The following is a 13,966-nucleotide window of genomic DNA, read 5'->3' as shown; positions in this document are numbered from 1 at the left end:
CCGCTTAATACAAATAAATCACCGCGAAGCTGACATAAACACACATCAACGTGTATTTACAGCTGTGCGCATGGAAATAAGGCTATTGTATGTATGTGTGTGTGTGTGTGTGCGCGTTCATATTCATAAAATGATGTGAAAATCATAATTCTTAATTAGGCAGTTGATGAGCGGTTGCTCTTGGCAAATGTGCCGTTGGAATATTTAAAAACATTAATACACACAAGCACACACTCATACAAACATATATATGTATGTATTTTTATTTGTGCACAAGTCATATGTGTCCAGGTGTTTGTGTTTGCATTAACTGTCTCGGAGGTTCTTGCTGCCATATATATCCATATGGTGAATGAAGTGGGGATACTCAACCCTTTGTTCGGTGACACTGTCAGCGGAAAGCGTGTGTGGCATGCCACAACTGTTTCCCACCCACAACATTACAATGTTGTAATGATGTGTTGTCGAGCAGTTGAATCGAGTTGCATGCATACACAATATACTCAAAGTGAATACCCAGCAGCGAAAATCTGAAAGTTACGTGAACCTTTTTTGACTGATTGGGTTTGAACCGAACTTTGATCAACGATCTTTCCATTGTATATGGAAAGTTTTAGTTTTTGAAACATAACTATTTTTTCGACAGAATATCTGTCTATATCATTCGCCAAAATGGACGCTTTTTCTCATCTTGACCTCCTCATTTAATTGAAATCTTACTCCAGAGACTAATTTTTTTAAGTTTCGGAATTAGTAAGTAGGCGCAGGGATCCAAATATGGCGTATAAGGTGCCAGGTGAGTAAACAAAGAATTAAGATAATATTGGAAGCTGGCATTTATCTGAAATCCTCTTTTCCGAACTCTTGTGGAGTTGAATTTCCTTTGGAGAAAGCTCTCTGTGTAATCCTAAATTCCGAATACTGAATTCTTGGCTGTTTTGATAAAGTGCTCTTGAATATGTTTGGCTATAAAGCTCCAGAAGCAAAGATCTTTTGAGCCTTGAGCGAGGAGTACCGAAGTATATGAAACCATGCACTGTATGAGCTCAATGGCGACATGGATATAGTTAAGAGCCTAAAAATCCAACGAATATGCTGGTGCAGCCATGTACGTATGGAGAACGATGCTTCTGTGCAAAGCTACTTCGATTCGAGACCCAGGTGGACAACGGAAGCAAGGGCGCCCACGCATCCAATGGATGGAGCAAGTGCATAGGCTCGGATAGAGGGAACTGACGATTGGTGTAGTGGGTCCAGATCGAATCACGGTTGTAGAAGAAGGCCAAAGAAGAAGATAGCGATAGAGAGAAATATACGATCTTACATTTCTTAGCCATAATTATAACTATAGGTCAAGGTGTATGGAATTATCTATGAAATTGAGAATTTAAGAGATGTCTGAATGAGAGCCCACTGTGAATTTCTCGTGTTGTTATTTATAAAAGCTAAAGTAAAATAGATTTTGTCTGAAATATGGTTTATATTGGTTAAATCTATACTAATATTATACAGCTGAAGAGTTTGTTCGTTTGTTTGAACGCGCTAATCTCCGAAACTACTGGTTCGAATTGAATAATTCTATCTGTGTTGGATAGTCCATTTATCGAGGAAGGCTATAGGCTATATAGCATCACGACCAATAGGAGCGAAGAAACAGTGGTAAATGTGTAAATAACGGGATTTTGGCAACAATTCGATCTCAAAATGGCATTACGTTGGCTCTCGCATCTACTGGAATTGCAGCAACGCTACTTGAAGTTGGAAGAACGGCACATACGACATTGTAGCTTCAGTTAAACATGCAAATCTATGAAACATATATGAGATGAGCGCAATTTTCTAGAAGCACTTGACAGAACAATGAAAGATCTGTGGAATAATAATCATCGCTTTGGTGGCGTAATGATACTGTTATTGACAAACACATTCTGTTATTTTGAAATTAACAGCGGCGGAGGAATTGAACGCATGTCTCAAGTCATCGTACTTGTGGCGGCACGCGAAAACCATATGATTGACCATGAATATGCGTGTGTTCCTGCAACAGGATAGCACCGCAGAAGATCTGCAAAGAACTGGGCAAATTCCGGTTAATACTTCTAATGGTTTGATATCAATCCGAACATTAGCCAAATTTATCGTAACTACGATTGGTTGAGTGTACGCAGATTTTTAACTGTCAAAAATACCGACGTCGATGACTTAATCTATACGACTTAAAGTCAACTTCCGGGATATTTGTGTGCATACACATCGATCGATCATGTTGAAAATGAAGACGAAGCTGTGAATTATCCAGTGAAATTTCTAAATTCTTTGTCATTATAATGCTATGTCATTTATTATGCTTCGCAATCTTCAAGCAGCTATCGAATAATGTAATAGTTGCAAGAATTTTTTAAAGGGACTTAAAAGGGGACAGAATGCTTGATTCCACGAATTTCTTTGACTTCCAACGATTTGCCATTTCAGTTCAAACGTATTCAGTTTCCAATGAGACTTGCATTTGGGATGACAATCAATAGGTCTCAAAAACAGTCGCTGGAGGTGTGTGGCATAAATTTCATTCACGAGTTGAAAAATCATCTTCTCTGTACATTTACGCACCGGAACAGAAAACAAAAAATGTTGTTTATTAAGTTGCGTTGCATTGAAAAAAAAAAAAAAAATTAGAAAAATCGCAAATGAATGTTTTCCAACACTATACAAATTCAACTTTGTTTTCAAAACAAATAATTTCACGCAGTGCAACGACTGTGGTGTCAGCTAGTATTAAGATATTTCTCGAAAATGTAAAAAAAATCGTTCAAGTGTTATGTGAAGCTTTAAGGAAAGACTTTTAAATCTTTAGGATAGTAAAGATGGAGTTCAGTTCGCTCGATTATATAACAAATGACATTTTTTTTTCAAAGCGAATACTTCGATTTTTCAGTATTTCTAATAAATATTATTTTTTTTTAATTTTCGATTTTTCAATTTAATTTCCTACAGGGCATACTTGTAAGCATATTAATGAGTGCTGCACATTATTTAATGCTACAAAATTGCTGTTAGCAATAATTCTGCCGAGTTGTAGTGAATATGTTGGTACATTTATTGAAGTACACAGGTAACTTTATACAAATGAACTCATTTACATATATAGATATGTACGTCTATACATATATTGGCATACTAACGGTTATTTGAATAAATGCTCATTTAAGTCACTGTTGACACTCACAGATAGCGAAGAAGAAGAAGAAGAAGAATATAATGAAAAGAAGTGAGGATAAAAACATGGTGAGGAACACACAAGTTGGCGAGGGTTGTGCGCAGAGTAAAAGAGGCTGACAAAAAGTGAGTGCCGCGAAATTGAATTTACATTAAATTGCAAGCCAACAACTGTTCTTACAAATGAAATTCAATTGCATCCATATGTGATCACACACACACACACATATTTTCATTGCATACATACATATATATATACATTATAGCAATGGTTGGTGGACTCCATGAATATTGGTTATACGCCCAGTGCTCGGGCACTAGGAACCCATGACAGTGCTATTGTCACATTTATACTCGTATTTATGCGACCAACGATGGCGTCGTTTGTGTGTGGCATGCAACATAACGGAAAACGTCTATGTGGCTGTTCGTACACGGTGTTAACTTCCGCTTTTGCTTAAATTAAAATTTTAATTAACAATACACATACATACATATATATGTGTATGTGTAGGTGCATATAAAAACACCGTTTTTTGCACTAGCCCATGCACGGGAAATATGAATGCAAATTCGCAACTGCGCAGCCCATATAAATATGTATGTATGTTTGTATGTGTGTATATGAGCGCATATGTAATGTGAATTTGCCTGGCGCATCGTCAATGCTGTTGCATGCATAACTAAAATACATAGAAAAATTGCCACGCAAATTTGCACCTCTCACTCACTACCAATGCGAGAGAGAGGAAATTGTCAAAGGTGAGTGAGTTTGACAGTCATTTTGTGACATTTGAATTTCGAAATCGATTCTATTTGGTATGCATAAAACGGTACTTCAAACTTAGATTGAGTTTAGACATATATATGAACATACATACACATACATATTTGAAGCTCGTTTTGAAAATTGCATAAAGCCATTTGTGAGAGATTGAAACGAGAAGCTCTTTGCCTTGCTCTGCCAAAGTGATAGTGATGGAATGGTAAAATTAGTTCGTTAATTTTTGGACTAATTAGCTGTAGTTGGGTTTGTCCAAATATTAGTTATTCCTTTTTATTACATGTACATATGTTCACGAGGAGCCAGTTTTTGTAGAGCTCTTTATACAAAAATCATATATAGAGACGAAACAAAAGAAACTCTGATGATGACTTAGTTTAATTTGCTACAATTTTATGGATGAACATATATGAGACGTAAGTTCTTGGCAACCTTCAACATCGAGTTTGATCTGTGATAGTCGGCAGTGTTTCCAAGATATAATAAATCAATTTCAATATAAAAGCATATTGTAATATCTAATAGAAACCACATTGTTTCGAAAATTTGAAGATTCATTACAATCTCCGTCTTGATAGTGACCCCAACCGCATTTGAAGTTTAGTGAATAGTGGACTTTATGGATGAAAATACTGTTGTTTTGGACAAATCTCCATAGATTGTTGTTCTAAGTCTAGCAAAGCATACTTCGGCGAAAGAATGTTGAATTGCCTCAATTGTAACAACCAGGCTGGGAGTCAGCCGAAGTCCAACTGTCCAGTAGATCACAAGGGTGTAAGTGCTTCTACTTGTTCGCATTATACTGCACTTAAGACGGACGTGCCTAGCCTTAAAAGCTCTTTAGCCTTACGTTATTATCTAGGATTCCTCTGTAGACAGGCACAGGTCTAATCGTGAAGATCTAACTGGTATCAACTGAAAGTGAAAGGTAGACATTTCTTTACCAGTCTCGCGCGCATAGTCAGCGAGCACTTAGGGGCCATCCATAAATTACGTCACACGAATTTAAGGACTTTTTAACCCCTCCCCACTCCTTGTCACAAGTTGTCACATTTTGAACATCTTTCGCATCAACATCTTCTTCTTACATCCATAAAGCATCGTCATCATTCATTAAACAGAGAATCTCTCGGGCACGTCTAGCCGCAATTCTTTGAGGACGAACTTTCGCGATAGGTAACAGCTCTTGTTTTTTATGTGATTGTTTGTGTTAATTGGTGGCTTTATATGAAGAAAAATATAGGCCACATATGCTACACGATCTTTTAAATAAGTATGACTCGACACTAGGGCAATAACTATCATATGGGACTTGTTTAGATGGGATGATGCTTGGAGGTTTAATAATATCTGTAGTAATAATGGAGCAAACTTAGCGTCATTGTCATCACTCCCTGTGACTCCATAACCTTCTGATGTCTGTTTAACTAACACAGGTGGTGGGAAAAATTCTTCTTTTAATAATTTCCAAAGACTAGAACGTCTTACACCGCAACATGCAATAGTTTCACATTTAACTATTTGTAAAAAATATTGTGACTCACGTACATGTTTAGCATACCAAGTTGCATTATTTTTCAACATCATGGCCGGTTCAATATCCAGTCCAGTAACAGTTGGTGCAACATATTCAGCAACGACTGGAAAATTATCAATGACTAACTTGCTCCAAATCTCAGCCAACACATTGCCCGCACTAAAATAGTCTTGAAGACTTTTGAAGCGCCCTCCACCACACAAGGATTCCACCGAATATTAATTTAGCTATGGTTCCATATAGCCAAAGAACTACTACCTACCTTAGTTCATATTAAAAAAGTTGTTAATATTGATGAAATTGTTAATATTGATACTTGTTCTCTACAATTGATTTTGTGAACAAATTTTACTGTTTCACGTGAACAAAATCACATTTACAATAAGGGAAAATTTTCGAAGATGTGAGTTTTTCCCTATGTGAAATTCATGTTACAAAACACACAAATGTGTGAGTTTTTTTCATTGGGAATGTCGTTCACATGAAATTTACAATAAGGCTGACTATATTTTCTATTTATGAGAACAATCTGATTTATTAATTTTCTTAAAGATTTCATTAGGTTTCCCACATACTGCATTAAATACTAATTTGTTACTCTATTATATAAAGTTTTTAATTTAAATATGATGAATTATATTTTTAAATATAGGCATCGAAGTCCCTTATAATTGATTATAAGATCATCACTGTATATATACCTTTTATGTATAGACATCTCAAGATTTGTTTTACAAAGCCTCGTAAGCATTAACTTTTAATACTCCCATGTCACATCAATTAAACATAAAATAATAACGGGTGATTTTTTTGAGGTTAGGATTTTCATGCATTAGTATTTGACAGATCACGTGGGATTTCAGACATGGTGTCAAAGAGAAAGATGCTCAGTATGCTTTGACATTTCATCATGAATAGACTTACTAACGAGCAACGCTTGCAAATCATTGAATTTTATTACCAAAATCAGTGTTCGGTTCGAAATGTGAAATCCGCTTTTTTATCGACAAATTTTGTTCAGCGATGAGGCTCATTTCTGGTTGAATGGCTACGTAAATAAGCAAAATTGCCGCATTTGGGGTGAAGAGCAACCAGAAGCCGTTCAAGAACTGCCCATGCATCCCGAAAAATGCACTGTTTGGTGTGGTTTGTACGCTGGTGGAATCATTGGACCGTATTTTTTCAAAGATGCTGTTGGACGCAACGTTACGGTGAATGGCGATCGCTATCGTTCGATGCTAACAAACTTTTTGTTGCCAAAAATGGAAGAACTGAACTTGGTTGACATGTGGTTTCAACAAGATGGCGCTACATGCCACACAGCTCGCGATTCTATGGCCATTTTGAGGGAAAACTTCGGAGAACAATTCATCTCAAGAAATGGACCCGTAAGTTGGCCACCAAGATCATGCGATTTAACGCCTTTAGACTATTTTTTGTGGGGCTACGTCAAGTCTAAAGTCTACAGAAATAAGCCAGCAACTATTCCAGCTTTGGAAGACAACATTTCCGAAGAAATTCGGGCTATTCCGGCCGAAATGCTCGAAAAAGTTGCCCAAAATTGGACTTTCCGAATGGACCACCTAAGACGCAGCCGCGGTCAACATTTAAATGAAATTATCTTCAAAAAGTAAATGTCATGAACCAATCTAACGTTTCAAATAAAGAACCGATGAGATTTTGCAAATTTTATGCGTTTTTTTTTTAAAAAAAAAGTTATCAAGCTCTTAAAAAATCACCCTTTACATTCGTGAAAAAGATTTAATTTAGTGCAATATACATATTTTTAAATATTTAACATCATTTAACGGTTATTTTATATTTTATATTTTGTCATTTGTTTTGGTCTTATTATACGAATATATCTTCATATGCATCTAAAACTGCGTTTATACCGGCAATAAATATGTACAACGCAAACCAAACTGTCAAATTCTAATAGCAGAACAACCAAAACAGTTTTGAAGCTCACTATGAAAGCAAAGCAGCGCTGCCGGCAGCAGGTGTTATTGACTAATTGTTGGAATATTTGTTACAGTTTTATGAATAAAAACTCACCCAAATTCAATATTATGGTAATATATATGATTGAAAATCAATCATGCCGCAAAGCATAAATTATATTTAAACATTTACTCATATTAGCACTGACACGATTTCTTCCTCTGCCTGCGCAGGGCACTTGCAAGACACTTCATAAGACACTTGAGTATTTTATAATAAAACAATGACTATACATACATATATATTTTCATTAAGAACACATACTGCACCGATATTTGCAATAAAATGCTTTATTTATGCTGATATTTAAGGTAAAAATCACAATTTTCACAAATTTTCCACCAGCGCAACGAATGCTACTGCGCGTCAGTTGAAATGGCGGCGGAAACTGGTAAGTACACTTAGCTGTATTTGCATTGACAGTTTGTTAGTTAGCTAAGATTACAAGCGTTACCAGATTCATATTATTGTAGTCTTTTTTCAACAATTTTTTCAGAGATAACCCTTTAAAATTTGAAACTATATATTTACATATATATTTACCATTTTTCTTCTCATTTCCAATTCGTTGAAGTCAACAGAATACGGTTTTTTACTAAAATTTATAAGAAAATCTATTACAATATGTTATGTCATAAAAATTTTCCAACGTTATGGCAGCACTGTTTGTCTGAATGTTTTGTCAATTTGTCAATTTCCGGCGCCATTTCCATTGTCGAGCACATATTTCTGAATCGCGTGTGAAAAATTGCAAATTCATTGCAATTAGATGCATTGAAAGTGAATAAGTGTCTATAAAGAAAGCTAAGTAAATAGTGATTTTAGTTAATTAAACTTCAGCTATGTCGGGAGTGTGTTCAGTTTAATATTTATAAGGTAAATTGTACAAAATTCTTGTTCAAGTCTTAAGTATGTAGGTATGTGGCTGATCTGTCAAACCACCAATTTGCAAAAAGAATGGTGCTGCAATACTTATGGAGCTTCCGCATTTTATTGTTGGATACCCATTAGAACCTTTTATAGTACCTGTAATTATGTGGGCTGAGTAATACATAATATACACTCATTTTATCTAGAACGTATAAAACGGTAAACTTGCAGCCAACAGGTTTTTGAATCGCCTGCTCGCCGGTGTAACTGTAAACGGTAAATTAATTTATAAGTTTAGACGTATTTATTTACAATGTAAGACAATTTACTATTTATTGATGATTTAACTTTTATTTACTTTGCGAAATTGTTATTGGTTCACAAAGGCAGTTGTGAGCGGATGTTTTGTATACTATAGTACTAATTATAAGTATCATGTTGACAGACAGTTTGAGAGGGCAATGTTATCTTCAGTATTATAAATTGTATATATTTCATTATTTGCGTTCATAGATCTGAAAATACGTTATAAGCAAAAACTAACGGGATTTTAACTATAATTATTTTTGTTGTATATATTTAAATAAATTGGTTTGAACCATATTCTAGGTACAAGGTAAAAATCTATTACAGTATACTCTCGAAAAGTAAATCGATTGGTATTTAGGGTAATTTACTTTTTCGAATAATTTACTTTTCCAAATATATACATAAATTATCTGTTTTTATAATATTAAATGCATTTTTAAACTTAAAAAATTCATTCATTTATTTGCTTCAATAAAACATATGGATTTACATGAAAAACATATTTACATTTACATGCATACATATGTATTTACTATGAAGAGAAAAAATCTTGAATATTCTTCTGTTTTTTTTCTTTTGCAATATATTTTCTGACCATTTTTGTACGACAATTCAAAAAGCTGACACCTGATTTTCATCGTTTTCATTTTTAAACCAGTTGATCAAGTAGGAGAGTTTTATTTACTAAAAAGACGCGATAAACAAGAGAGTAAGTGTTTTTGCAACATCGTAAAAAACGCTGCTTGCTTCGTTTCGAATTTTTTTATCACACTCTCTGAAAAGTAAATTAAAAAATTTACTTTTTCGAGGTGCATGTGTAATCTTAAAGGTGATTAACTTTTCCGCGATTATGTACTTTCTGAGAATTTACTTTTCGAGAGTATACTGTACTATCGTTTTTATTCATCTGTAAGCATGACCTCTGGTCTTAGAATGTGTATATTAACTTTTGAAAATTTTTCGATTGAAAATTCAAAATGTTGTATTTTCCATAATTTTGTCGAGTATTGTGGGCGGTATAGCTTTCTTACCGGCGTGAAATCTTACCTTGACATTGTTTAAGGCTCAAGGATTCTTATTATACTATACTTGCAATTCCAGTATTTTACTAAACATATTTGAGAATTATTCAATTCTGGAAATCTGGGTCGTCACTTGCTAATATTGATCAGTTCAGGGAATTTTACCGAAAAACTTGTATTATTGATATTATAATCACGGATTCTTATAAAGCTAAATACGTCGATTTCGATTTTCATTGACATCCTAAACAAATACAGTGGAACTTTTCTAACTCGAATCATCATAATCCATAAAAAAAACTTCGAGTTAGAGAGACTTCGAGTTATAGAATTTTCATTAAAACATACCGTTTTTCAAACCTAGCTTTATTTGTTTACTTCGCCTAAAATTTAATGTTCATTTGTTAAAACATGTATTCTGTAATTTTGTTTGTTGCACTTTCCTATTAGTACGAGAGCCCACGACCAAAATTTTTGTCTCATAGCAATACGGCAAAAACCCTATAAAATCGTTAGATTGCATGATTCTGAACCCGACTAGACGTGTAGTAACGGTCGAAAGTGTAGCAACTGCGTGGGAGGCAATTTCTGCTGTGTCAATAAAAAAAGGCAGTCGGTATTATAGCAATACCTCTGATAGTGAAAATGTACATAGATTTTATAATTGTATTACGTAAAATTTTGTTTTCAGACATTTTGCGCGTAGCATATAGCCTGAGCGCATTTTTGAAAATGTCAACAAATTTAGCCGACCTGTATCATAGCAATACGGATAATTTTTTTTTTTCAACTTTTCGTATTGCTGCCAGGATTACCAAAAACCTGTTTTCAGACACTTTAAGTGTAGCATATACTCCCAAAAACGAAAATAACGTTTCGGAGTTGCCTGACCGACGCCTCTGTTAAATGTTTTTTTAAATTTAAATATATATTTTTTGGCTCTTGACGTCTGTATCCCATGCCTTTGTTATATGATTTTTGCAATCCATAAGTTGTGGCTTGATAGTACAATTTTAAATTTTGTATTATGCCCTGGTCGAAAAATTCGATTTATGGAACGAAATTTGTATGAAAGTTGCCTTCCATTGCCAATTCAAGAGTTCGAGTTATGGAGAACTTCGAGTTATGGAAGTTCCACTGTATATTCTAAGTATGTGGTAAAAATTAAGTGGCATATAGTTTTTATTCGTCCGTAATCATGGCCTTTGGTCTTACAATGTGTTTATGTAATACAGGAAGCGTCCTCTTTTCCTTCTATATGTTTATTGGCCAGAACAATGTCCGTTTTTTTTTTTTGTTTTTTTAATTTTCCATTATCTTTTCGAGCATCTCCGGCGGTATAGCTTTTTTCAAGAAAAGCCGGTTTGAAAGCTTGCTTTGGAATTGCTTATTGTTCAAAGGTTCTATTCGTATACATTGGAATTCAAATATCTTATCAAAAAATAAGTAAAAATTATTAAATTCTGAAAACATGGGTCGTCACTTGCTGATATTGAATATATATTTCAGGAATTTTTACCGAAGTACTAGGTTGATTTTTTAATATTATATTGACCAGTTTTAATAAGCTGACTTCCGTCGATATCGATTTCCATTGGTAACACAAAGATATATCTACTGTTTAATCGTACACAGGCATTCCAAGTATTTGAAATTGATTTTTTGTTCCCCAAATACGGCATCATCAGACTGTGTAAAATAGGTCTGTTGCTTCAGTTTCAATTGTGCGGTTTTAAGGTTTCTAAAACATAGTCAATTAGTGAGGGTGTACTTTACTGATATTTAGTGCATAATGCTTGATCTAAATGTTAGTTAATCGTTAGACAAGTGAAACAGATGAACTTGCAAGATTTGGTACTGCATGACTCTGAGTTCTTGTAGACAATTAATTAGTAAATATGTCATAGAGTTCGCTGTATACCGGAGGAAACGGTTTTTTACTTACTCAACAAGCAGCCAAACGTTTCATGAATGGACGCAGATTCTTGAAATTTAAGACTGGAATATTATACACTGAATATTGCAGAGGTTGCGAAGAAGTAGCAGAGTATTAGAGTATTATTAGTAGAGAGTATTAAAACTTTTATGCGGAGTCTTTTGTATAGAAAAAATTGCAATTATCGGTCACGGTTTGATTGACGATGTCTCGGAAATTGCACTTACATATAAAACTTGTAGAATTGATTAACATTATCAAGGCCACAAAGTGGTTCAGAGAGGACATATTAGTGTAAGGTGATTTCAGTTCCGGTGGTGGTTCAAAATGGGGTTCCTAAAGGCCTAAATGCGTCTAAACGTTAGAATTATTCCATTTATTATACACATATTCCTACATTGATTTGCAATATTAAAATTACTCAAATCGATTTTGATTTTTACTTTGAGGCTAATACTTGCTGTATCAACAGCACTTACACAGTAAAATGCTCTTAAAATTATGTTTTGATTTGTAAATTTTTTTAGACGCCACTCGGTAATTATTTTTATGATTTGGCGTTAGATCGAGAATTACCAAGCATATTTCTGCAACTATAAGCTACTGCATAAACTTAGATATCTCACTGCTGACTCATAAATAAAAAAAAGAATAAAATATTAACTATGTAAACTCAGCATATTTATGCCTAGATACCTATGCTATAAATACCTATGCACTTGCGTTGCTTAATTGCGCAAGCGCACACACATGCATATTTATTTTCATCTGCTATTTACTTGTTTGCATGCCATTAAGTGCCGTTAATGTACTAAAAGTGAATTTGTAATAATAACACCAACAACTCCACTGCAACGTTTGCAACGAATTGGACCCCCTGCGCCCTTAATGCATGCTGGTTGCAAGTACAATTTTACTCGAGCTCAACAAAATTAATTGAAATTGTCATTGGAAGAAAAAAAAAACTTGTGCGCCGAGTGAATGCGAAGCGGCAGTCAAAGGATGGAGACGGAGACGGAGCAAAGAGCAATAAAATGCAGCGCTGCTATGTGGCGGAGACAGCGGAGCATTTCAAATACACTTGTCACATGCGTGAACGAGTGAATATGTAAATAGACAGCAGCATGCAGCATGCAACATGCAACACAAACCCTAGAGTTTTGGAGTTTTGAGCTGCAACAGATTTAGCGCTACATAAAAGATATGTAATTAATACATACATACAAACACTCGCACGCACATTATCCCCAAAGCTGCACTTCGGTGCGCCGTAGACGCTTGACGCGCCAAGTGAAATTCTAATTACAATTATGACATTTGGTGGCGTACTCTTCGTACGTAGCGTTGCAACGAATCGTGGTGCAACAAAAGACCCCCAGCATTAGCAAATAACATAACGTGTAGACAACGGCAGCGGCAAGCCGCTCATTCGTAGCTTTTGGTTATGGCAATGGCACCTGATGTTCGCGCATGTTGTTGTTGTGTTCAGTTGTTGTTGTTATTTTTATTGCGGCGGTTCATTGCTCGCTTATTGTTGCTGTTGTTTTATATAGACAAATGTTAGTGTATGCGCATTGTGCTGTGGGCTCATGCGCGAACGCGGCTTTGTGTTCGAAAATAGCAAAAGCGGAATGCGCATGCGTGTCTTTAACGGTTGTTTGTTGCGTATTGTTGTTGTTGTGATTGTCATTTACGTCTTTAGAGTGCAATGATTTTTGAGTTGACGGTCTTTGACCTCATGCGCATTTAAATAAATATTCTATTCTAGGCGTACTGCAAAAGTGGCGAACGCGTGAGTTATTTGAAGCTGAACTCACGACAAGATGTTTGCAAATCAGTGTCATCTAAATGAGCACTTGTCCTTTTGATTGTTCTCACAATTTGAGAATTTAGTTTTGTTAAATGATTTTTGACTCGCCGACGGGTGAAGTTAAAGCTCCGAGTGAATTTCTGTTATTAAAAACTTTGCTTAAAATCCCAAAAAAAAATAATTACTACAGCCACGTCGTCGCCAATATTTTTCCATACTTTATATTTACGCACATAATTATCGTAGAAATATATCAACAGCGAAAAGAAGAGTATCGCCGGCATCAATAATGTTAAGGGGTTACATGGGTTTCGTGGATTCAAAAAATCGATTTTTTGTTTTTTGGCTTATTAATATCTACAACATCTCAAGAATATTATCCTAAATTTTCAACTCGATCCGAATAATAGTTTCATAGATATAGGCTTTGGAAGGTGTGCGCTCCAAGTCAGGTATTATTGTCAGGTATTATTGTTAAAAC

This window comes from Zeugodacus cucurbitae, chromosome 2 (genome assembly GCF_028554725.1).
Source record: "Zeugodacus cucurbitae isolate PBARC_wt_2022May chromosome 2, idZeuCucr1.2, whole genome shotgun sequence".
Classification (NCBI taxonomy): domain Eukaryota; kingdom Metazoa; phylum Arthropoda; class Insecta; order Diptera; family Tephritidae; genus Zeugodacus; species Zeugodacus cucurbitae.
Note: the sequence above shows the minus strand (reverse complement) of the source record.